This window comes from Schistocerca nitens, chromosome 5 (genome assembly GCF_023898315.1).
Source record: "Schistocerca nitens isolate TAMUIC-IGC-003100 chromosome 5, iqSchNite1.1, whole genome shotgun sequence".
Lineage (NCBI taxonomy): Eukaryota > Metazoa > Arthropoda > Insecta > Orthoptera > Acrididae > Schistocerca > Schistocerca nitens.
In genome coordinates, this window is record NC_064618.1 from 150,481,032 (window position 1) to 150,505,741 (window position 24,710).

A 24,710-nucleotide genomic window follows, 5' to 3' on the forward strand; every position below is an offset into this window, starting at 1 on the left:
CCTTTGTACCTCGGTGCCTTGCCACTTTATTCGAAAGTCATTTTAACTGCCTTGTAATACAAGTGGCTGCCGATCAGAATTTGTAATAACCTCATTTTCTACTTAAACAGACTTACCTCGCTTTCTTCGTGTGGTCTTCACATGTGTTAAATGAAAACGGAACCCACAAACACACATTGCTGTCACTTTTCTCCTTTATGCGGGCACAATTCACAAGCCACGTGGTATGTACTCTGTATATTAGCACTTTTGCACTTTACCACGGCTATTACATGAAATTTAAACTTAATTGTTTATATCATTACATATTTCACAAGCTTTCTAACATATATGGTATATGGAACATCAGATAAATTAGCAACACCATATCCAGCTGCTCTTACTTAGCATGTCACAGCTTTATATTACTGAGTTGTTACAATATCCCACGTAAGTATCGTCGAAATTTTCACTTTCAACGTTTGTCAGTTATGCATTTAACGACTGCTTGTTTTCAAAATTCTTGAAAATGACTACGTCGCAGTAAATAATGTTTTAACAGCCTAAAGCGGAATGACTTAAAAATTTTACGATGGCTTAGGACCCAGTCATCATCAGTCTTTGTTTTGTATTTTGTTTTCCGTTTTTTCAATGTAAACTTTATTTTCAGCAAAACATTTATTTTATTTGAAAGAGTCAACTGCATATCATCATGTACACAGAAAATACTTTTGAAAAATATATTTTATAACAAGTTGTAGTTGATGTTCTGAAACAATTTCATAAATGCAAGTGAATAAGAATCAAGCAAAAACTTCTGGCAAGAAATTTCCAGTAAAACTGCTATTTTTCACAATACATAAATACATTTTACGTTTCTTGCACTTGATTCTTATCTTGAAAGTGCAGCCAGGTTTCCTGCATGTCGAAGCATTCTTTGCCTCAACAAAATTTGGTAGGTGGCCAGTATTTTCAAACCTCGCTTTTGTGATTGGTTGCAACACAGCTGCAGCACATTTTAGCTGTAAATATACAAACCACCGCCAACAGATATTATTCTGAGACAATCTACTACTGTGCTACAGTACTCTTAAGAACCTCCAGGCCACTATCTATTGCAATGCTACACCTCTCTAAAGAACCTGAAGAACACTGTGGATAGATTTATCTATCGAGAATATCTTCGGAAAACAGCCGCAGTAATTTATAGCTAAGGCTAGCTGAAACTTCGTGGGGTACGGACACTTTCTGAGGCATTGGCCTTGATACGTTCATCAACTAAGAATTATTCAGCCGTATGGCTCAATGGTTCCTGCAATAATGTAGTGATGATCAGCTTCGACAATCCATAAGCACTTTATGGGGTTCACTTCTGCCTCCGCCTCTTGCGTGGCTCCTAATGCTAGTGGGAACACTCTCGGAATCTCTGTGGTAGAATCAGCACGCGATGTGAGGCGTGACGTAAAATCAGCGCTACAGACTTCTCTTTCCCCGAAGCAAATATGGGGGCACAATATACTTAGATTTATTCTTGATGATCTCGTAGATGCCGAGCATTCTTGGTATCTCCTGATTGTTCGTCGCAGATTTTCGGAAGTTTGTGTGAAGAATTTTTATGCTGTTAATTGCAACAATTAGATAATGGTTATTTTTATTTCCTGATGCATTATTTCTTCAGTACTTTCAACTTAGTCCTTGTGGAATAAGAAGTACGATATTCGGTTGTTATTTCCTATACGTGATTCCCTTAGACAACAAGTGTGTATCATGTAACACCAACACTTTGCGTCATTCTTGTGTCTTCCTTGCTGACAAGGTTTGCAAACATTTTCTTGGTTTTTGGGGGGACCTTGTGTGCCCCCACTCCATGGACTGTAATTTTGTCTCGCAATTGACGTGTTTCACCCAAGTCTCGTCACCGGTTACGATTCGATCCAGTAGTGAATCACCATGTTTGTGATAGACCTGCAGAAATGTCAACGTTGTCCCCCATTCCCTGTTCTTTATGGTGCTCTGTAAGCATTTTGGGCACCCATCGTGTACAAAATTTGTGGTAGCCTAGCTTTTGAGTGACAATTTCAAACAAAATAGTCCGTGAAACTTATGGAAAAGAAAGCGAAAGCTCCGTTATTGTGAAGAAACGGTGTTCACGAATCGTTTCATCCACTTCAGCGACAAGATCGTCAGTCACAATGCTAGTGCGTCCACTCTTCTCTTCATCATGAACGCTGGTTCCGCAATTTTTAAACCGAATGCAAAATTTCCGGTCGGAACATTCACTCATTACGTTTTTTCCGTACACTTCGCATAGTTCACGATAAATTTCTGTAGGTTTTAGCTTTTTTGCCAACAAAAACCGTATCACATACCGCACCTCACAACTGGCGGGATTTTCGATTGCAGCGCACATTTCAAATTCGAATATCGATAAAACCAGACGGGCGTGGGGGGTGAGTGTGGGGTGGGGGGGGGGTGGTGGTGGAGGAGACGTTGCCACAGTCACTGATGGATGCCTACTGAGCTGCCGAGCACGTACAAGCCAAAATATACGCGATCGGCGCGCGCCTAGCGGCGTCACACGGAAACGTTCCCTACTTTCTGAATAGCCCTCGTTGTTTAATCTACGTGTGTGTACAGACTGTTATTGATCGAGGTGAAACTGCATGTGATACGTTCCTGCCCCAAATCCTACAAGTTACCTTAAATACATATTTTTTTTATAAGAAAACTAACTTATATTCTTAACAATGACTGTCAGAAGTTTGTGAATCTTATAAAACTATCTTATCGATTAAGTCTAAGTGGTGCAGTCAGTGTTGTAATAGAATTTGAATTTCAAGAACTGTCATTTATTAATCTAAAAGTAACTTTATTCTGAAAGTATTATTCAAGAAACATTCAAGATAAATGATTTTTTATTGTTTAGTACTGTATTGTTTGCAAAGTATGATAACTGTATGCTCTCTTACGGTTTCGTACATTTACGGGACATCTATGTAAAGAAATTAGGGCTGCCGAGTTATTTCCTTGGTTACTTTAGATGTTGTTTTGCTCAAGCGTACAGAATATTATGGTAACTGTTAATGTGATGGAGCGATTTGCTAGTTAACTAGTGTCTCAAAGTAAAATACGTGATCAACATTAGACGCAAAAGCAACTGATTCCTTTCTAATGAAACAGGTAGTGTGTTCAATTATTACAGTTTATTAACTTATTAAAAATTTGCCCAAATGACACTGGCGACAGCACTTTAATCTCACTACAACATATAAATACATATTTTTGTGACTGAGAACGACTTATTTCAAATCAGCAATAGTAAGTAATGCAGTAAATCGCTTCAAAGAATGTGGGATCGAGCATTATGAACCACCTGTCTATGATGAGCATGATTTTGCTACTGCGAAAACTACAGATCCTGTTCTTGCCAAGGGCCATGCCGACAATGAAAAATGTCCACCTCAATCCGCTGCGTCTGAGAGAGCAACTGGCAGAAACTAACGATTTCCCTACGTACATGAGCTTAAGCAAAACGAAGAATCAGGATGCTGTTTCCATTAAGCCAAACACGTGCTTGAAATATTTTTATTTTAAACTATTGTCTAAAAAGACGATGTGCGAAATAAATGAAAAGTCAAAATACAAGAAGGGTAGGGTTTTTTGGAACATCAACTATGTTAGAGATGATATTTGAAAAGGAAACACACAAAGTGGAGGAATAACGTTTAAAGCAATATATACAAACTTCTGAAAATTATAATGAAGTGTCCTGCATCTCACCAGATGTGCATTGATCCTCTAGCAAAAGACCGAATGCTGTCCCACGCGTGTGTTCAAATGTTGGAAAAGTAAAATTTGTGTGTGATTTTAATTAATGAAAAGCTCAGATTCCCTAACATACTACACAATAAGAAATACATAGCAACCTTTAACTAATTAAGGTAATGTGTTAAACGTTTTAAGAATAAAAGTGTATTGAACTTTTTTGCCATTTTCTCCCACATTCACAGTCATCTTGCGACAGCACTTTTTCAAATTGGCAAGATAACTGTGATCATATTAAATAGAAATTTGTACTATTAGTTACAACGTAATTAAGGCCATTTTGTATGTCGATCCTTGTGACAGATGGTCTGGACGTTAGCCGTTCACATAGGTAAAAAGATAAAACACCTGCAGCCGTCGTTTTGATGCTTTCGTATCATATTGCAACCAGTTTCGATTACTCAGTACACCATATTCAGGCCTTAACTAACGCTGAGGGGACGAACTCGGATCGTATATTTCCAGAATGAGATTTTCACACTGCAGCGGAGTATGTGCTGATATGAAACTTCCTGGCAGATTGAAACTATGTGCCGGTCCGAGACTCGAACTCAGGACCTTTGCCTTTCGCGGGCAAGTGCTCTACCAACTGAGCTACCCAAGGACGACTCACGACCCGTCCTCACAGCTTTAATTTTGCCTGCATTTCGTCTCCTACCTTCCAAACTTCACAAAAGCTCTTTTGCGAACCTTGCAGAACTAGCACTCCTGGAAGAAAGGATATTGCGGAGACATGGCTTAGCTACAGCCTGGGGGATGTTTCCAGAATGAGAGTTTCACTCTGCAGCGGAGTGTGCACTGATGTGAAACTTCCTGGCAGATTAAAACTATGTGCCGGATTGAGACTCGAACTCAGAACCTTCGCCTTTCGCGGGAAAGTGCTCTATCAACTGAGATACCCAAGCACAACTCACGATCCGTTCTCGCAGCATTAATTCTGCCAGTATTTCGTCTCCTACCTTCAGAACATGTTTCGACTCGTATACACAATCCCACCAGTGGCCAACATCCATGGGTTCCGTAGAATACTGTAAAAGTGATGTTGTCTCTGTAACTAGTAGTTGATGGTTTCAGACACAACATCGCTGTTAAAGTATTTGAAGGAAGCCACTTCATAGATTTTGGCCACTTATGGGATTCGAATTCACCCTCTCAGCGTGAGTTAAGGCTTGAAGGTGACGTACTGTGTCACCGAAACTGGTTGCTATGTAATAAAATAGTATCAAAACGATGGCTGCAGGTGTTTCATCTGTTTACATAATTAACAGCCATTATATTAGTACATGCAAGGAAAGTGTGCGTGTACATTTATTACTTCTTTGCTGCTAACGCTATTCTCAACGTAGTTCGCAGACAGTATCCACTTATGCCGCTGAATGCACCTACATAAATATATCATTGTACAAGACGTAGTTCACGAAGTAGGACATCATAAACACTGAGATGCGTGAAGAAATGTCACATCATTCATGGAGTTTTAATACATTTATTCCTTAGTACTAAGACACTCCTACAGTCGAGTCAGCTTAAGGAAATACCTAACTCGTGGCAGCACTTTTGACTACTTTCAAGTGCGAAGGGCAAAAGGGCTGTAGACGAAAACAGTACCTGTCTCTAGAGGTATGGAGAGGCGTTTTGATAGAGATGTTAACAACATAGCTTTGTAGATAACGCGAGGCAGCTGCGCTCAGTCTACAGTAACACTAAGTTTCTAATTGAAAACTGGCAAAATGAATACCTATAAAATGACAGGTCTGTCAGCTAGTTTATTATAAACGGTGAACCCTTAACATCGTCAACTTGTCGTAATCTCACTTAAATGAAATGTTATCAGCCCTGAAAACCAACAGGCCACATATCTATATACATGGTTTTGACTGAAATAGCCCTCTTACTAGAAGAGGGGATCGGTTGATAGGACACATTCGGAAGCATCAAGGGATCACCAATTTAGTATTGGAGGGCACCGTGGAGGGTAAAAATCGCAGAGGGAGACCAAGAGATGAATACACTAAACAGATTCAGAAGGACGTAGGTTGTAGTAGGTACTGGGAGATGAAGAAGCTTGCACAGGATAGAGTAGCATGGAGGGCTGCATCAAACCAGTCTCTGGACTGAAGACCACAACATCAACAGCCCTCTCACAATATTGACCTTCTCGTTTCGCTCGTGATATGTAGCTAACTGACGTCATTAACAGCCGTTTAAAAAATTAACTATGGACAACAGTACAAGTAGCCCCGAAATGTCCTTTCTCGCTAGAATCATCTCATTTCGTATAGAACTGTGGTACGGCGCCAGATTTTCGAGACCCTACGACTGATTTCTGCGGGAGACTTGGAAGCTGCCTCAAATCTATTGACCTGCTGGTGCTGCTGCAAGACGTCGGGCTGTACTTATGCAGATTATTCGCCCTGGAGAGGCTCCCGCCGCCTGCGGTTCGACGTTTCGCAGCTGGCGGTGGCCGCGCTGCTCATTAAGCCGTCGTAATTAGTGCAGAACGGAGCGACTGGATAGCCTGCCTCCCTCCCTCCCTCACGGCTCGACTGGAGACCGCCCGCTCAGTGGCAGATTCACTCGCTCCCTCCATCCCTCCTCCAGTTACAGAATTAATTAGGCGGCTGTCAGAGCGCCGGCATCATCCAGCACGGGGCGGAAATTCGGTCGCGCTGCGCTATCCGCTCTGTGGCTGCAGCTCGCCCAGCCTTACGGCACCACTGCGGGTAGATTTACCATATTGCGGCGGGGAACACTGCAAGACAGTGCGCCCGAGTCCTGCCTATCGACTACCGTCGTCGCCTGCAGGTCATGTTAGTTTCTACTGTGAAGTACGTCTGAATTTGATCAGGTCGATCTTAAAATAGATACACTACTGGCCATTAAAATAGCTACACCACGAAGATAACGTGCTACAGACGCGAAATTTAACCGACAGGAAGAAGATGCTGTGATATGCAAATGATTAGCTTTTCAGAGCATTCACACATTGTTGGCGCCGGTGGTGACACCTACAACGTGCTGACATGAGGAAAGTCTCCCACCGATTTCTCATACACAAACAGCGGTTGACCGGCGATGGCTGGTGAAACGTTGTTATGATGCCTCGTATAAGGAGCATAAATGCGTACCATCACGTTTCCGACTTTGATAAAGGTCGGATTGTAGCCTATCGCGATTGCGGTTTATCGTATCGCGACATTGCTGCTCGCTTTGGTCGAGATCCAATGACTGTTAGCAGAATATGGAATCGGTTGATTCAGGAGGGTAATACGGAACGCCGTGCTGGATCCCAAAGGCCTCGTATCACTAGCAGTCGAGATGACAGGCATCTTATCCGCATGGCTGTAACGCCTCGATCCCTGACACAACAGGTGGGGACGTTTGCAAGACAACAACCATCTGCACGAACAGTTCCACGACGTTTGCAGCAATGGACTATCAGCTCGGAGACTGCCGTTACCCTTAACTCTGCATCACAGCCAGGAGCGCCTACGATGGTGTACTGAACGACGAACCTGGGTGCACGAATGGCGAAACGTCATTTTTTCGGATGAATCCAGGTTCTCTTTACAGCATCATGATTGTCGCATCCGTGTTTGGCGACATTGCGGTGAACGCACATTAGAAGCATGTATTCGTCATCGCCATACTGGCGTATCACCCGGCGTGATGGTATGGGGTGCCATTGGTTACACGTCTCGGTCACCTCTTGTTCACATTGACGGCACTTTGAACAGTGGACGTTACATTTCAAATGTGTTACGTGGCTTTATCCTTCATTCGATCCGTGCGAAACCCTACATTTCAGCTGGATAATGCACGACCGCATGTTGCAGGTCCTGTACGGGCCTTTCTGGATACTGAAAATGTTCGACTGCTGCCCTGGCCAGCACATTCTCCAGATCTCTCACCAATTGAAAACGTCTGGTCAATGGTGGCCGAGCAACTGGCTCGTCACAATACGCCAGTCGCTACTCTTGATGAACTGTGGTATCGTGTTGAAGCTGCTTGGGCAGCTGTACCTGTACACGCCATCCAAGCTCTGTTTGACTCAATGCCCAGGCGTATCAAGGCCGTTATTACGGCCAGAGGTGGTTGTTCTGCTTATTTCTCAGGATCTATGCACCCAAATTGCGTGAAAATGTCTGTTCTAGTATAATATACTCGTCCAATGAATACCCGTTTATCATCTGCATTTCTTCTTGGTGTAGCAATTTTAATGGCCAGTAGTGCACTTTGAGAAAAGATTTTCTAACACTTATATGTATATTCGATGTTAATAAATTTCTCTTCTTCAGAAATGCTATTCTTGCCATTTTAAGTCTACATTTCATACTCTCTCTACCTCGGCCATCATATTTTACAAGTATTTGTTGCCCAAATAGCAAAACTCACCTACTACTTTTAGGGCCTCGTTTCCTAATCATACTCCCTCACTATCACCTGATTTAATTCGACTACGTTCCATTATTCTTGTTTTGCTTCTGTTGATGTTCATATTACATCCTCCTTTCAAGTTAATGTCCATTCCGTTCAACTCCTCTTCCTAGTCCTTTGATGTCTCTGACAGAATTACAATATCACTTCCAAACCTCAGAGTTTTGATTTCTTCTCCCTGGCCGTTACTTCCTACTCCAGATTTTTCTTCGATTTCATTTACTGCTTGTTCAATGTACAGGCTGAATAACATTGGGGATAGGCTACGACCTTGTCTCACTCTTATAACTGGTGTCAGGTTTGTGTACAAGTAGTAAATACCGTTTCGCTCCGTCTATTTTAGCCGTGGTATCTTGAGAATTTCAAAGAGTGGATTCCAGTATGCACTGTCAAAAGCTTTGTCTAAGTCTACACTAAGATAAGTGGTAGAGTCAGTGTGGCCTCACACGTTTCTGCATTTCTTCGGAATCCAAACTGATCTTCCCCGATGTCTGTTTCCAGCAGTTTTACCATTCTTTTGTGAAGAATTCATGTTAGTATTTTGCAATCACGACTCATTAAACCGATAGTCCAGTAATTTTCACACCTGTCAGCTACTGCTTTCTTTGGAATTGGAATTACTACAGTATTTTTGATGTCTGAAGGAATTCCGCCCGTCTCATACATCTTGGACACAAGACGAAAGAGTTTTGTCATGCCTAGCTCTCCCAAGGCTATAAATAGTTCTGACGGAATTTCGTCTACTCCCAGGTCTTGTTTCGACTGAGATCTTTCAGAGGCCCGTCAGATTCTTATCGGAGTAGCATATCTCCCTACTCATCTTCATCTATGTCCTCTTCCCTGTCTGTAATATTGCCTTCAAGTTTACCTCTCTTGTGTAGACCTTCTGTAGAATATACTCCTTCCATATTCCAGCTTCCTCTTCTTTGCTTAGGACTGGTTTTCGACCGGATGTCTTGATATTCATACAGCTGCTTCTCTTTTCCCATAGACCTCTTTAATTTTCCTGTAGGCGGCATCTATCTTCTTCCTACTGAAATATGCAGTGCAGCAAGAAAAGACGGTTTTTATTTACAAAACAAATATTTCTGTGCTTGCTGCGGAGGATGGACACGCAAACAAACTTGTTATGCTTTTAAAAAATGGTTCAAATGGCTCTGAGCACTATGGGGCTTAACATCTGAGGTCATCAGCCCCCTACAACTTAGAACTACTTAAACCTAACTAACCTAAGGACATCACACACATCCATGCCGGAGGCACGATTCGAACCTGCGACCGTAGCGGTCGCGCGGTACCAGACTGTAGCGCCTAGAACCGCTCTGTCACCCCGGCCGGCGTTATACTTTTAAATCGTTACATTGTCATCTAGCCTTTCCTCCTGATCCATTTTGCACTTGCTGTCAATCTGATTTTCTAAACGTTTGTATTCCCTTTCGCTTGCTTCATTTGCTGCATTTTTTATATTTTTTCCTTTCATCACTTAAATTCAATAACTATCGTATTAACAAAGGACTTCCACTAGGCTTTGTCTTTTTACTTATTTGATTGTCTGCTGCCTTCACTATTTCTTATCTTAAAGCCACCCATTCGTCTTCTACTTTACTCCTTTCCCCAGTTCTAGTCAACGGTTGGTTAATGCTCCCTCTGAAACTCTCAGCAACCTCTGGTTATTTGAACTTATCCACGTTCATTTTCCCTCATTTCTTACCTTTTTCCAATTTCTCCAATTTTCATCTACAGTTCATAAACAATAAATGGCGGTCGCAGCCCACATCTGCCTCTGGAAATGTCTTAGAAGTTAAAATCTGGTTCCCAAATCTCTGTCGTAGCGTTATATAATCGATCTGAAACTTTCCGGTGTCTCCAGGCCGCATGTGTGTATACAGATTTCTTTTATGATTCTTAAATAAAGTTTTAGCTATGATTGAATTATGCTTCGTACAAAATTCTGCCAGGCGGCTTCGTCTTCCATTTCTTTTCCCCAGTCCATATTCACCTACTATTTTTCCTTCTCTATCTCTTCCAACTGTCGACTACCATTCCCCATCACAATTAAATTTTTGTCTCCTTTAACTATATGAATACCTCTACCTCGTTTCAACTTCTTCATTATATTCGGAGCTGGTTGGTATGTAACCTTGTACTATTGTCGTGTGTGTGAGCTTCGTGTCTATCTTGGCTACAGTAATGCGTTCACTGTGCTGCTCGTAGTAGCTTACCCGCACTTCAGTTGTTTTATTCGTTACGAAACCTACTTCTGAATTAACATTGTTTGATTTCGTGTCGGCCGCGGAGGCCGAGCGTTTCTAGGTGCTTCAGTCCGGAATCGCGCGACTGCCACGGTCGCAGGTTCGAATTCTGCCTCGGGCGTGGATGTGTGTGATGTCCTTAGGTTTAGGTAGTTCTAAGTTCTAGGGGACTGATGACCTCAGATTTTAAGTCCCATAGTGCTCAGAGCCATTTGAACCATTCGATTTCGTATTTATAACCCTGTATTCACCCGACCAGAAGTCCAGTTCCTCCTGCCACTGAATTCTACTAATTCCTACTCTATCTAACTTCAACGAACGTGTAACTCTTTTTAAATTTTTTAACCTACCTGCCGAAATTAGGTGTCTAACATTCCACGCCCCGATCCGCAGAATGCCGTTTTTGTTTCTCCTGGTGGTGACTTCCTCCTGTGATCTGACTGGGGGAATATTTTGTTTGCGAATATTTTACTCAAGAGGTCGCCATCATCATTTAACCATAAAGTAGCTCGTTAGATCGCCAAAATCCCGAGCTTCTTGTAGGACTCTACCCATAACGCTCCAAATGGTCTCATTTGGCGAGAGATCCGACGACCTTTCTGGGAAGATGGGGTTCGGCAAGCAGTAAAAACTCGCCGTGTGCAGCCGATCATGATTTTGATGGAATGTAAGCCCAGGACGGCTTGCCATCAAGTGTAATAAAACGGCGCACAGAATACCATCGACGTACCGCTGTGTTATAAGGGTGGCGCGGTTGACAACCAAATGGGTCCTACTATGAAAAAAAAAATGGTACCCCGTATCATCACTCTTGGTTGCAGGAGCGTATGGCAGGAAACAGTCGGCTTGATATCCCACAGCTGTCTTTGGCGCCTCCGGAGAGTTCTTCGCCGTGGAATCTCATTGACTAGAGTAGAATTGTCTTCAGTGATGAGTCTTGTTTCGAACTGAGCCCCTATGACGAGTGACGACGTGTCTGTAGGCGCCCCAGACAGTGGTGGGACACCAACATGATGTCGGCCACCATACAGCCGAGAACCAGCAGTGACGGTGTGGGGTGACATTTCTTTTCATGGAAGGTCAGTGGGTTTACATTTTAGCAAGACAGTGCCCGCCCGCACACGACGAGAGCTCCTACTGCTTGTCTTCGTGTTTGCCAAACCCTAACTTTGCCAGCAACGTCGTCGTACCTGTCGCCAATTGAGAACGTCTGAAGTATTACGGTCAGAGTCCTCCCACCAAATCGCGATTCTGACGACCTAACGCGCCAGTGTTGAATTGCTCAACCTGTGAAACTCCTTCTCTGGAATTAATCATCCAATTTCTCTGAATCAGTACTCATTTGTTTGTCTGTACATGCACTTCACATCTACCGATATCTGTCCCATTCAAATAATTCCTTTGTGGGGCTCCATTGTTTTTATTTTTATTTTAAGTGTTATTTTCCGACACTACTGCTGTTGGACGACTCATATGTAATTCTGGAAAGTAGTATGTCTTTCGCAAGTCATTGTTAATGTAAAAACACTTCACTCCATTACACTAATCATGCATAATGGCAGTGCACACGCATTGATAATAAGATCAGGGAAGTTATAGACCTGAAGACGTGGCACACCGACCCTCATCAGTGTCATATATTCTGAACAGGACGTCCCGGCCTGCTTGTAAACACGCCGGGCGTCAACATCAGCTCTGGCTGGGGCGTCATAAAGTCAGTGGCAAGGGGAGCAGCGGGGGTGATTGGGGCCGTGTTTCCATACTACTACTTTCCAGCTTCCGGTGTTGCCCGTGTGTGCTAGCCAGCATCATTCTGCAACGTGTCGCTATATCTGCAGTTCTGTGTACTAGTTCCCATTCCGATTTATCTTCATTACGTTTATGAATCCATGAACCGCATTGTTGCAGACTGTCTTAGAACGCGATATATGTTTATGTAGTATTTATAATGTTTCTTCTTCTTTGCACTGTCTTCCTTTTTAGATTCCTTTTCTTCCCGCAGTCAATACCAGATCTATATTTCGTCTTTATTGATGTACGCCGGCCAGTGTGGCCGAGAGGTTCTAGGCGTTTCAGTCTGGAACCGCGCGACCGCTACGGTCGCAGGTTCGAATCCTGCCTCGGGCATGGATGTGTGTGATGTCCCTAGGTTAATTACTTTTAAGTAATTCTAAGTTCTAGGGGACTGATGACCTCAGATGTTAAGTCCTACACTGCTCAGAGCCATTTGAACCATATTAATGTTCCGTGCCTCAATAGGTAAAAACGGAGACCTTATAGTATAGCTCTGTTATCGTCTCTCCGTCTGTATGTCCAAGTGCTAAAAAGTCTTTTGGTAAGCAGTAGGTAGACGCATCAAGTTGAAATTTATGCCACTCACTGAGGTCTATGGTCCTTTGGCCGTGTAAAATATTGAAGCTTCTAAGTCAATGCAGTCAGAGATACGGTCATTTATGTCATATATTTTAATATTCGCCACCTCACACAACAAAACCTATAGCGTACTTCCCGTTGGCCTCAAATGTTTCAAATGGCTCTGAGCGCTATGGGACTTAACATCTGAGGTCATCAGTCCCTAGACTTAACAAAAAAAATTATATTCATACAACACGATTGAAAAACAAATATTGTGATACAGATGATTCATAAACAACAAACATTGTATTATACACACTAACCCACCACCTTATATGATTAGTGGGTCCAATTATTATACTTAACAAGCAGCTTATACTAATTGATTAATAGCACTTGCTATAGACAGCGTTAATCTAACTACTTGACTATGCTGGTTATTCTGAGACTAACTACCCTGCAGCGTTACAGGTGTGCCAGATGATATACAAACCTACTAATAAGGCCTGCTCACTGAGCTAATCCCAGTGAGTGTGCCCCTGGCACAGGGCTGGCCAACTACTTTTAAAATCGCTGCAGTCCCTACCTATGTTAGTAGTGTGAGTGTTCTAATTTTACATTATTCTAGCGTAACTACTTTCTAAGGAATCTAGTGCTTAAGACAAGTCCGGGAATGGTGCACCTGCTCTCCTGGTCCAGCAGCGCGCCGGATTCCGGTCGTGGAACAACCGGCCAGTACCGCGCTCGGCGGCAATTGCAGGTATACCTGTGTCTTCATAGGGTTATTGTTTTTTTTTTTTTTTGGTCTCTAACCATGTTGGTTTCTAATAAAATCCCTCAAGGTCTTTTTGGATATTTCGTTTGCCAAATTGTTGAGGAAATTGAAGGTCTCGGCACGTCGTAGTAGTGTGTATGTGTCTCTGTTTGGTAATTGGTTTCTGAGTTCGAGCGCCACATCGTCATATAACGTGCAGTCATAGACGACATGTTCGGGTGTTCCATCCGGAGCACCACAGTCGCACGCTGGTGTTGCCCAGTCCCTAGACTTAGAACTACTTAAACCTAACTAACCTAAAGACCACACACACATCCATGCCCGAGGCAGGACTCGCACCTGCGACCGTAGCGGTCGCGCGTTTCCAGACTGAAGCGCCTAGAACTGCTCTACCATACCTGCCGGCCGTTGGCCTCAATCATGAAATTCGGCAGAAAGGATGTTTTCACATTACAACTAAAAGAGAAAGTCCGAAAACTGTAAATTTGCCAGGAAAGAAATCATTAGTTAATAGACTGTCCGTCCGTCCGTCTGGAAAGACCCCTTTTTCTCAGGAACGGGTGGACGTATCAACTTGAAATCTATGGCACATAACAAGGTCTAGAATTCCTTGGCTTTATAATAAACGTTAGCCTCTTAGTTAATGCAGTCGAAAGGTACGGGCATATATGTTGATACTCGTAAATTCATTAGTCTCCGAATGTTTGTTTCACGTACAACTTGAAACGCCGTATCTACGTGCTCCTGGATACCCGATGCTGGATAAATTCGGCACGCGTCAAATGAGTAATAAAGTCATTCCTTGTCTGATGTTTGACTTTTACCATTGTGACCCAGTGAGCCTGAATGAAGATTTACTAAGTATTGTAATTATTGTAGCTTCCTGCTTGCATTACATTGGGTCACATTTATGTTACTGAAATTAAAACTAAACTAAACTAAACTCCTCCAGAACAGGCCATGAAGGCCTAACGGTACCGACGGTACCGACCGACCGTGTCATCCTTAGCCCATGGACGTCACTGGATGCGGATATGGAGGGGAATGTGGTCAGCACACCGCTCTCCCGACCGTATGTCAGTTTCCGAGACCGGAACCGCTACTTCTCAATCAAGTAGCTCCTCAGTTTGCCTCACAAGGGCTGAGTGCACCCCGCTTGCCAACAGCGGTCGGCAGACCGGATGGTCACCCATCCAAGTGCTAGACCAGCCCGACAGCGCTTAACTTCGGTGATGTGATGGGAACCGGTGTTACCACTGCGGCAAGGCCGTTGGCAGTTACTGAAATTAAAATATTCTCGAAAATACTGGAATCCCTGGCACCGATATCTTGCCAGGATTAATATCGATAAAAGAAAACAATGATCGAAATCATCGATTCCCGAAGTGGATCTATATGCATAACTAAGTTTGTACGGATACATCAGTACGCGAGTCCTACAGGCACCTGGCCAATTTTTTGTTATAATTTTTCAGGTTGTCAACTTTTTACCTTTATTCTGTTGGTTTCCTCTTCATGAGATTCATACCTCATAAATTGGTAAGAGATGGAACTGATCCCACGTGGTACACAAAACAGGTCCGAACTCTGTACCAGAGGCAACGGAAAAAGCATGCGAAGTTCAGAAGAACGCGAAATCCCGAAGATTGGCTAAAATTTACAGACGCGCGAAATTTGGCACGGACTTCAATGCGAGATGCCTTTAATAGGTTCCACAACGAAACATTGTCTCGAAATTTGGTAGAAAATCCGAAGAAATTCTGGTCGTATGTAAAGTACACAAGCGGCAAGACGCAGTCAATACCTTCCCTACGCAGTGCCGATGGTACTGTTACCGACGACTGTGCCGCTAACGCGGAGTTATTGAACGCAGTTTTCCGAAATTCCTTCACCAGGGAAGATGAATGGAATATTCCAGAATTTGAAACACGAACAGCTGCTAGCATGAGTTTCTTAGGAGTAGATACCGTAGGGGTTGCGAAGCAACTCAAATCGCTTGATACGGGCAAGTCTTCAGGTCCAGATTGTATACCGATTAGGTTCCTTTCAGATTATGCTGATACAAGAGCTCCCTACTTAGCACTCATATACAACCGCTCGCTCACCGATAGATCTGTACCTACAGACGAAAATTGCGCAGGTCGCACCAGTGTTTAAGAAGGGTAGTAGGAGTAATCCATCGAACTACAGACCTATATCATTGACGTCGGTTTGCAGTAGGGTTTTGGAGCATATACTGTATTCAAACATTATGAATCACCTAGAAGGGAACGATCTATTGATATGTAATCAGCATGGTTTCAGAAAACATCGTTCTTGTGCAACGCAGCTAGCTCTTTATTCGCACGAAGTAATGGCCGCTATCGACAGGGGATCTCAAGTTGATTCTGTATTTCTAGATTTCCGGAAAGCTTTTGACACCGTTCCTCACAAGCGACTTCTAATCAAGCTGCGGGCCTGTGGGGTATCGTCTCAGTTGTGCGACTGGATTCGTGATTTCCTGTCAGGAAGGTCGCAGTTCGTAGTAATAGACGGCAAATCATCGAGTAAAACTGAAGTGATATCAGGTGTTCCCCCGGGAAGCGTCCTGGGACCTCTGCTGTTCCTGATCTATATAAATGACCTGGGTGACAATCTGAGCAGTTCTCTTAGGTTGTTCGCAGATGATGCTGTAATTTACCGTCTAGTAAGGTCATCCGAAGACTAGTATCAGTTGCAAACCGATTTAGAAAAGATTGCTGTATGGTGTGGCAGGTGGCAGTTGACGCCAAATAACGAAAAGTGTGAGGTGATCCACATGAGTTCCAAAAGAAATACGTTGGAATTCGATTACTCGATAAATAGTACAATTCTCAAGGCTCTCAATTCAACGAAGTACCTGGGTGTTAAAATTACGATCAATTTCAGTTGGAAAGACCACATAGATGATATTGTGGGGAAGGCGAGCCAAAGGTTGCGTTTCATTGGCAGGATACTTAGAAGATGCAACAAGTCCACTAAAGAGACAGCTTACACTACACTCGTTCGTCCTCTGTTAGAATATTGCTGCGCGGGGTGGGATCCTTACCAGGTGGGATTGACGGAGGACATCGAAAGGGTGCAAAAAAGGGCAGCTCGCTTTGTATTATCACGTAGTAGGGGAGAGAGTGTGGCAGATATGATACGCGAATTGGGATGGAAGTCATTACAGCAAAGACGTTTTTCGTCGCGGCGAGATCTATTTACGAAATTTCAGTCACCAACTTTCTCTTCCGAATGCGAAAATATTTTGTTGAGCCCAACCTACATAGGTAGGAATGATCATCAAAATAAAATAAGAGAAATCAGAGCTCGAACAGAAAGATTTAGGTGTTTGTTTTTCCCGTGCGCTGTTCGGGAGTGGAATGGTAGAGAGATAGTATGATTGTGGTTCGATGAACCCTGTGCCAAGCACTTAAATATGAATTGCAGAGTAGTCATGTAGATGTAGATGTAGATGTAGTAGATGTTCCTCCAGGCTACTTTAGTCCGGTATCTTTTAACAATAATTTCTCTCCATTCACATCCCCTTCATTTTCCTTAGCGGCCACACTTTCGCTACCAATTTAGTTCTGCAAATGATTAGTACTGTTTTAATACTTCACCATTCATCACAGTACTATCCCAGCCTTAAACTTCCCCGTCTTGACACCGAAACATAGCTGGTGTCTACTCTCGTTCCATTCATTGCGCCAACGATACATCCTGCTGGAAACTGTTGTCTTACTGTATTACAATGAGGTGACGAAAGTCATGGGATAGTGATATGCACATATACAGATGGCGGTAGTATTGCGTACACGAGGTATAAAAGGACAGTGAATTCGCGGAGCTGTCATTTCTACTCAAGTGATTCAGGTGAGACAGTTTTGGACATCAAATGGCCGCACCACGGGAATTAATAGACTTCGGACGTGGAATGGTACTAGAGTTGCCCATAAAGTAATGCACTGCATGTTTGTTCTTCAACAGTTCTTTATTGAAAATAATGAGAATTACACACACGAAAGAATTATGTTTTATCTACGCAGCCTGTTTTTCGATGTAATCTCCATCCCCTTTCTTGCCTTCATCCAGCGCGAAACAATTGCGTGTATGCCCTATCGGTACTAATCTTTGTCCTGGTGGCGGAGCCAGTGCGTCACTGTGTGGATCACTTTCTCACCGTCCTCAAAATGTCTTCCACGACTGGCATCCTTTAATGGCCCAAACAAGTGGAATGTCGCAGCAACATGTCAGGTTTGGCAGCTGTGGATGGTCTCCCCGACCGCTACAAATCGTGTAGTTTCGCAGAACCGCCTTCTCATAACATCACCCTCCGTGCCAAGCGTCCAACTGTACATGGGTCGACCGCAGATGCTCCATAGACTTTGCACAAACGTTTGTGAATATTCACCATGTTTCTTCCTCTGCAGAGAGAAATTCAATGGCAGCAGGTTGCTTGTAACGTACATCACCCACAGACGTCATTTTGAAACTGTCCTGCAAATATTTTATCAGTCGGAAGTGACGGAAACTTGGTGCGCTCACTCAGGAGACATTAAATAATACAGAAGTAACGTTTCGCATTCGTAGCTGAGAAAAAAAAAAATGCGGTGCGTTACTTTCTGGGCAACCCTCGTAGATGAGCTACACGCATGGGACATTCCATTTCTGAAATCGTTAGAGAATTCAGTATTCAGACATCCACAGTGTGAAGAATGTCCCGAGAATACCAAAGTTCAGGTATTACTTCTCACCACAGACAACGCAGTGGCTGACAGCCTTCGCTTAACCACTGTGAACTGCGGCGTTTGCGTATATTTGTCAGTGCTAAGAGACAAGAAACGATGCTCGAAATAATCGCAGAAATAAATGTGGGATGTACGACGAACATATTGTTTAGGACAGTGCGGCAAAATCTGACATTACTGTTCTATGGTAGCTGATGACCGATGCGAGTGCCTTTGCTAACAGCACGACATCTCCTGCAGCGCCTCTCCTGGGCTCGTGACCACATCGGTTGGACCCTACACAACTGGAAAACCGTGGCCTGGTCAGATGAGTCCCGATTTCAGTTGGTAACAGCTGGTGGTATGGTTACAGAGTGGCGCGGAACCTACGAAGCCATGGACCTAAGTTGTCATCAAGGCACTGTACAAGCTGGTGGTGGCTTCAAAATGGTGTAGGCTGTGTTTACATGGAATGGACAGAGTCTTCTGCTCCAAGTGAAACGACAATTGAGTGGAAGTGATTATAATCGCCTCCTCGGAGACCATCTACAGGGTGTTTCAAAAATGACCGGTATATTTGAAACGGCAATAAAAACTAAACGAGCAGCGATAGAAATACACCGTTTGTTGCAATATGCTTGGGACAACAGTACATTTTCAGGCGGACAAACTTTCGAAATTACAGTAGCTACAATTTTCAACAACAGATGGCGCTGCAAGTGATGTGAAAGATATAGAAGACAACGCAGTCTGTGGGTGCGCCATTCTGTACGTCGTCTTTCTGCTGTAAGCGTGTGCTGTTCACAACGTGCAAGTGTGCTGTAGACAACATGGTTTATTCCTTAGAACAGAGGATTTTTCTGGTGTTGGAATTCCACCGCCTAGAACACAGTGTTGTTGCAACAAGACGAAGTTTTCAACGGAGGTTTAATGTAACCAAAGGACCGAAAAGCGATACAATAAAGGATCTGTTTGAAAAATTTCAACGGACTGGGAACGTGACGGATGAACGTGCTGGAAAGGTAGGGCGACCGCGTACGGCAACCACAGAGGGCAACGCGCAGCTAGTGCAGCAGGTGATCCAACAGCGGCCTCGGTTTTCCGTTCGCCGTGTTGCAGCTGCGGTCCAAATGACGCCAAAGTCCACGTATCGTCTCATGCGCCAGAGTTTACACCTCTATCCATACAAAATTCAAACGCGGCAACCCCTCAGCGCCGCTACCATTGCTGCACGAGAGACATTCGCTAACGATATAGTGCACAGGATTGATGACGGCGATATGTATGTGGGCAGCATTTGGTTTACTGACGAAGCTTATTTTTACCTGGACGGCTTCGTCAATAAACAGAACTGGCGCATATGAGGAACCGAAAAGCCCCATGTTGCAGTCCCATCGTCCCTGCATCCTCAAAAAGTACTGGTCTGGGCCGCCATGTCTTCCAAAGGAATCATTGGCCCATTTTTCAGATCCGAAACGATTACTGCATCACGCTATCTGGACATTCTTCGTGAATTTGTGGCGGTACAAACTGCCTTACACGACACTGCGAACACCTCGTGGTTTATGCAAGATGGTGCCCGGCCACATCGCACGGCCGACGTCTTTAATTTCCTGAATGAATATTTCGATGATCGTGTGATTGCTTTGGGCTATCCGAAACATACAGGAGGTGGCGTGGATTGGCCTCCCTATTCGCCAGACATGAACCCCTGTGACTTCTTTCTGTGGGGACACTTGAAAGACCAGGTGTACCGCCAGAATCCAGAAACAATTGAACAGCTGAAGCAGTACATCTCATCTGCATGTGAAGCCATTCCGCCAAACACGTTGTCAAAGGTTTCGGGTAATTTCATTCAGAGACTACGCCATATTATTGCTACGCATGGTGGATATGTGGAAAATATCGTACTATAGAGTTTCCCAGACCGCAGCGCCATCTGTTGTTGAAAATTGTAACTACTGTAATTTCGAAAGTTTGTCTGCCTGAAAATGTACTGTTGTCCCAAGCATATTGCAACAAACGGTGTATTTCTATCGCTGCTCGTTTAGTTTTTATTGCCGTTTCAAATATACCGGTCATTTTTGAAACACCCTGTACATCCATTCATGAACTTCATGTTCCCAAACAACGATGGAATTGTCACCAAGCCACAATTGTTCGTGACTGGTTTGAAGAACAGCCTGGGCAGCCCGGGCGAATTATTTGGCCACCCAGATCGCCAGACATGAATTCTATCGCACATTTGTGGGATATAATCGAGAGGTCAGTTCGTGCACAAAATCCTGAACCGGCGGCATTTTATGGGCTGCTGTAGAGGCAGCGTGACTCATTATTTCTGCAGGGACTTCTTGAGTTCGTATCAGGTGGAGTCGCGGCATTACACCGGGCAAAAGGATGTCCGATACTATATTAGGAGGTAGCTCACGACTTTTGTCACATCAGTGTACGGTTCTCTAATTCCAGACATGGCGATGAGATTTCGTGTCCATGTTTGGCCTCCATGAGGTGGATCATTTAAAAATAATAATTAGTTTCACCGAAATTTTTCTCGTCGTATTTTCTGATTGTTTTTCTTCGTTTCATTGTTTACAAAGGAACTTCTGTAGGATCACACACATTTTCACAAATTTCTCCCGCCGATTATTGTTGTGCTATTCAGTCCGAAGTCCTTTTCCATGCAATTGTCCGCCTGCTTACCTGGGTGGTAATGTGCTCGCCTCCCATGCAAGTGGGCCCGGGTTCGATTCCCGTCCGGGTTGGAGATTTTCTCGGCTCGTGGACTGGGTATTGCTTTGTCCTCATCATCATTTCATCCTCATCACCGGCGCGCGAGTCGCCCAATGTGACGTCGAATGAAATAAGACTTGCACCTAGCGGCCGAACTTCCCCGAACAGGGACCTCCCGGCCAACGATGCCATACGCTCATTTCATTTCATTTTGCATGCAATTCACTATGTGAGTCCATCCTTGCCAGCATTTTCGTCAGTTCGTAACTATTACAACCTATATCAATATGAACTTGCTTACTATATCCAAGCGTTGACCGCTCTCGAGAATATTTACCCATGACACTTCCCTCCATAACTAAACTGGCTATTCATTGGTGCCTCAGAATTTACTCTGCCAACTGAACTCCTCTTCCACTCTTGTTGTGCCATGACATTCGTTCCACGCAAATTCGATTCATTATCTCTTCATTACTTTTTCGACCTATCCATCTACATTTTAGCATTTTTCTGTACTACCACACTTCAAAAGTTTCTATTCCCTTTCTGTCTGTTTTGTTTGTCGTTCACATTTCACTTCCATGTATGACCATACTTCCGACAAATACTTCTATAAAAGACGTACTAATACTGAAATTTAATTTACACAAAAAATTTCTCTTTTTCAGAAACACATTTACATGGGAGTCAGCTCTCTACTTTGGTCATCATTACTTTTCCTGCTGTTCAAATAGCAACAATCTTCTACAGTTTTCAGTGTCTCATTTCCTAATCTAATTCCCTCAGGATCACCTTACTTAGTTTTACTACACATCCATAAGCTTTTTTTAATTTGTTGATATTCATCTTATAACTTCTTTTCAAGGTAGATCCTATTATCTATTCTGTCCACTCAGTTTTTTAAAACTTTTGCCGCCAGTGATAGAACTATCATGTCTTCGTCAAGCCTTAAAGTTTTCATTCCTTCTCCCTTTCTCTTTCTATTTGGTTTCGTTTACTGTTTTCTCAATGTGCAGTTTGAATGATTTGTGGGGGAGAGCCTATGACCCTGTCTCATTACCTTCTCAATTCCCGCCTCCCATTCATCTTACTGGAAACTTATAAGAACAATGTGGTTTCTGCAAAAACCGTCAATATCCTTTCGTTCACTTTGCTTTTCCTCTGCTACCTTTAGTACATCAAAGCGTGCAATGCAGTCAGTTTTGTCAAAACGTTTTTTCTGAATATGCTGTTACAATAAATATAGGTTTGCTATTGTTCAGTCTATGTTCTAAAATAAGTCGTAATGTCAGTATTTATATGAGTGTTTCACCAAACTTATTATGCTTGTGGTCTACATCTAGCACTTGTTTCCATTCTACAGAAAATTCGCTTCTGTAAGTTATAACCGTGACTTATTAAACAGATGGTTCGATAGTATTCACACTTCTCAACACCTACCTTACTTGGAACTGGGGTTGTTACATTCTTCTTGGATATATTCGGCGTCTATTATACTGATATGAGCCAAACCATAATGATATCCCGCTTAATAACATGTTGCTCCACCTTAGCAACGCGATACAGCGGCTGTTCTGTACTGCACTGATTCGGCAAGTCCTTAGTATTCTTCAAGAAGTATGTGGCAGCAGGTCAAGTATTTCCCATAAATTTTGGGACTGTAGTTTGCGGGTGCAAGAGCTGATGATCGATAGCATGCCAGATGTGTTCTGTCGGGTACAGGGCAGTCAAAGTTGTGGGCTAAGAAGTTAGTGTGAGTTCGATATCGTGAACTAATGTAACACAATTAAGGCCTTGTGACACAAACAATTATACTGGTGGAAGATACCATCGCCACTGAGTAAGTTAAACCCGAACAGGTGACACATTTACATCAATTCACAATTCAGTCATGATGATATCGCGCCGACAGCTATCGTAATATTGACTATGTCGTTGGGTCAACATGGGAAAGCTTTAGGGTCATCTGCTTCGGAGAAAGGTGTGATCCGAAGCACTTCTACCGTCGCCAGCATCGCAGTCTGTCGTTGTACACGCTAAGAGTGACACACCACGAATGAATTATACGAATGGGACGGAATTCTGTAGATGTGATGTACATGTACAGATAAATAAATGATTACCTATTTAAAAATGGATGATTCATTCAGGACAAGGAAATTCGCAAATTGAGCAAGCCAGTGACGCGTTAGTCCACCTCTGGCCTTTATGCAAGCAGTTATTCGGTTTGACATTGATCTATAGAGTTGTTGGATGTTCTTCAGAGGGGTATCGTGCCAAATTAAGTCCAACTGATGCCTTCGATCGTCAAAACCCCGAGCTTGTTCGTCTCGAGCCCATAAAGCTCCAAAGTTTCTCAGTTGGGGAGAGATCCAGAGACCTTCTGACCAAGGAAAGATTTGACAAGCATGAAGACAAGCAGCAGAAACTCTCCCCGTGTGCAGGAGGGAATTATCTTGCTCAAATATAAGCCCAGGCTGGCTTGCCATGGAGAGCAACAAAACACAGCTTAGAATGTCGTCGACGTACCATTGTGCTGTAAGGGTGTCGGTGATGCCAACCAAAGTGATCCTGCTATAATATGAAATGGCCATGGTTTTCGGGAACAATGGCGGGCGACAGTAAGGTTGCCATCCCATTTCTTTTCGTAGCAAGATCGTTTTGGTTGTTATCAACGGCACCTTTCCAGCTCAGTGGTACGTCGACGAAATTCTGCGCCCCGTTGAGTTTTTCTTCATGGCAAGCCATCCTAGGCTTACATTCCAGCAAGATAACGCCCACCCGCACAGGGCGAGAGTTTCTACCGCTTGTCTTCACGCTGGCGAAACCCTATCTTGACCAGCAAGGTCGCTGTATTGCTCCCCAATTAAGAACGTTTGGACATTATGGGCAGAGCCCTCCAACCAGCTCGGTATTTTGACGATGTAACGGACTAATTGGAGTCAATCTGGCACGATATTTCTCAGGAGGACATCCAACAACACAACCAATCAATGCCAAGCTCATTAACTGCTTGCGTAAGGGCCGAGGTGGACCACTGCAAATGGTTCAAATAGCTCTAAGCACTATGGGACTTAACATCTGAGGTCATCAGTCCCCTAGAATTAGAACTACTTAACCCTAACTAACCTAAGGACATCACACACATCCATGCCCGAGGCAGGATTCGAACCTGCGACCGTAGCAGCATCGCAGTTCCGGATTGAAGCGCCTAGAACCGCTCGGCCACAACGGCCGGCGACCAGTGCAATATTGGTTTACTCAACTTGTGCAGCTCTTCCTCTTGAATAAATCATCCAACTACATTCGTTTGTTTTTCTGTACATGTACAGTACATCTACCGATTTCCCTCTCACTCAGATAATTTCTTCGTGGTTCGGGTTTTTTGTCTTAAAGTGTACGGGCCACAGATCGCTGTCTACCTTCTTTTAGAGCGGACAAGCCTTCAAAATCCATATTCTGTGATGAGACGTGAATCTCCAGTACTTTGTCGCCAACTTACGATTTACACACACTTCATTTACTTTCCACTGTGCCCGTCACCAGGCACTTGATAGTTTTTTGTAGAAAAATATAATACGGTATGCTCTTTTCGCAAGTTTTCTGTCTCGTTCACACATAATGACT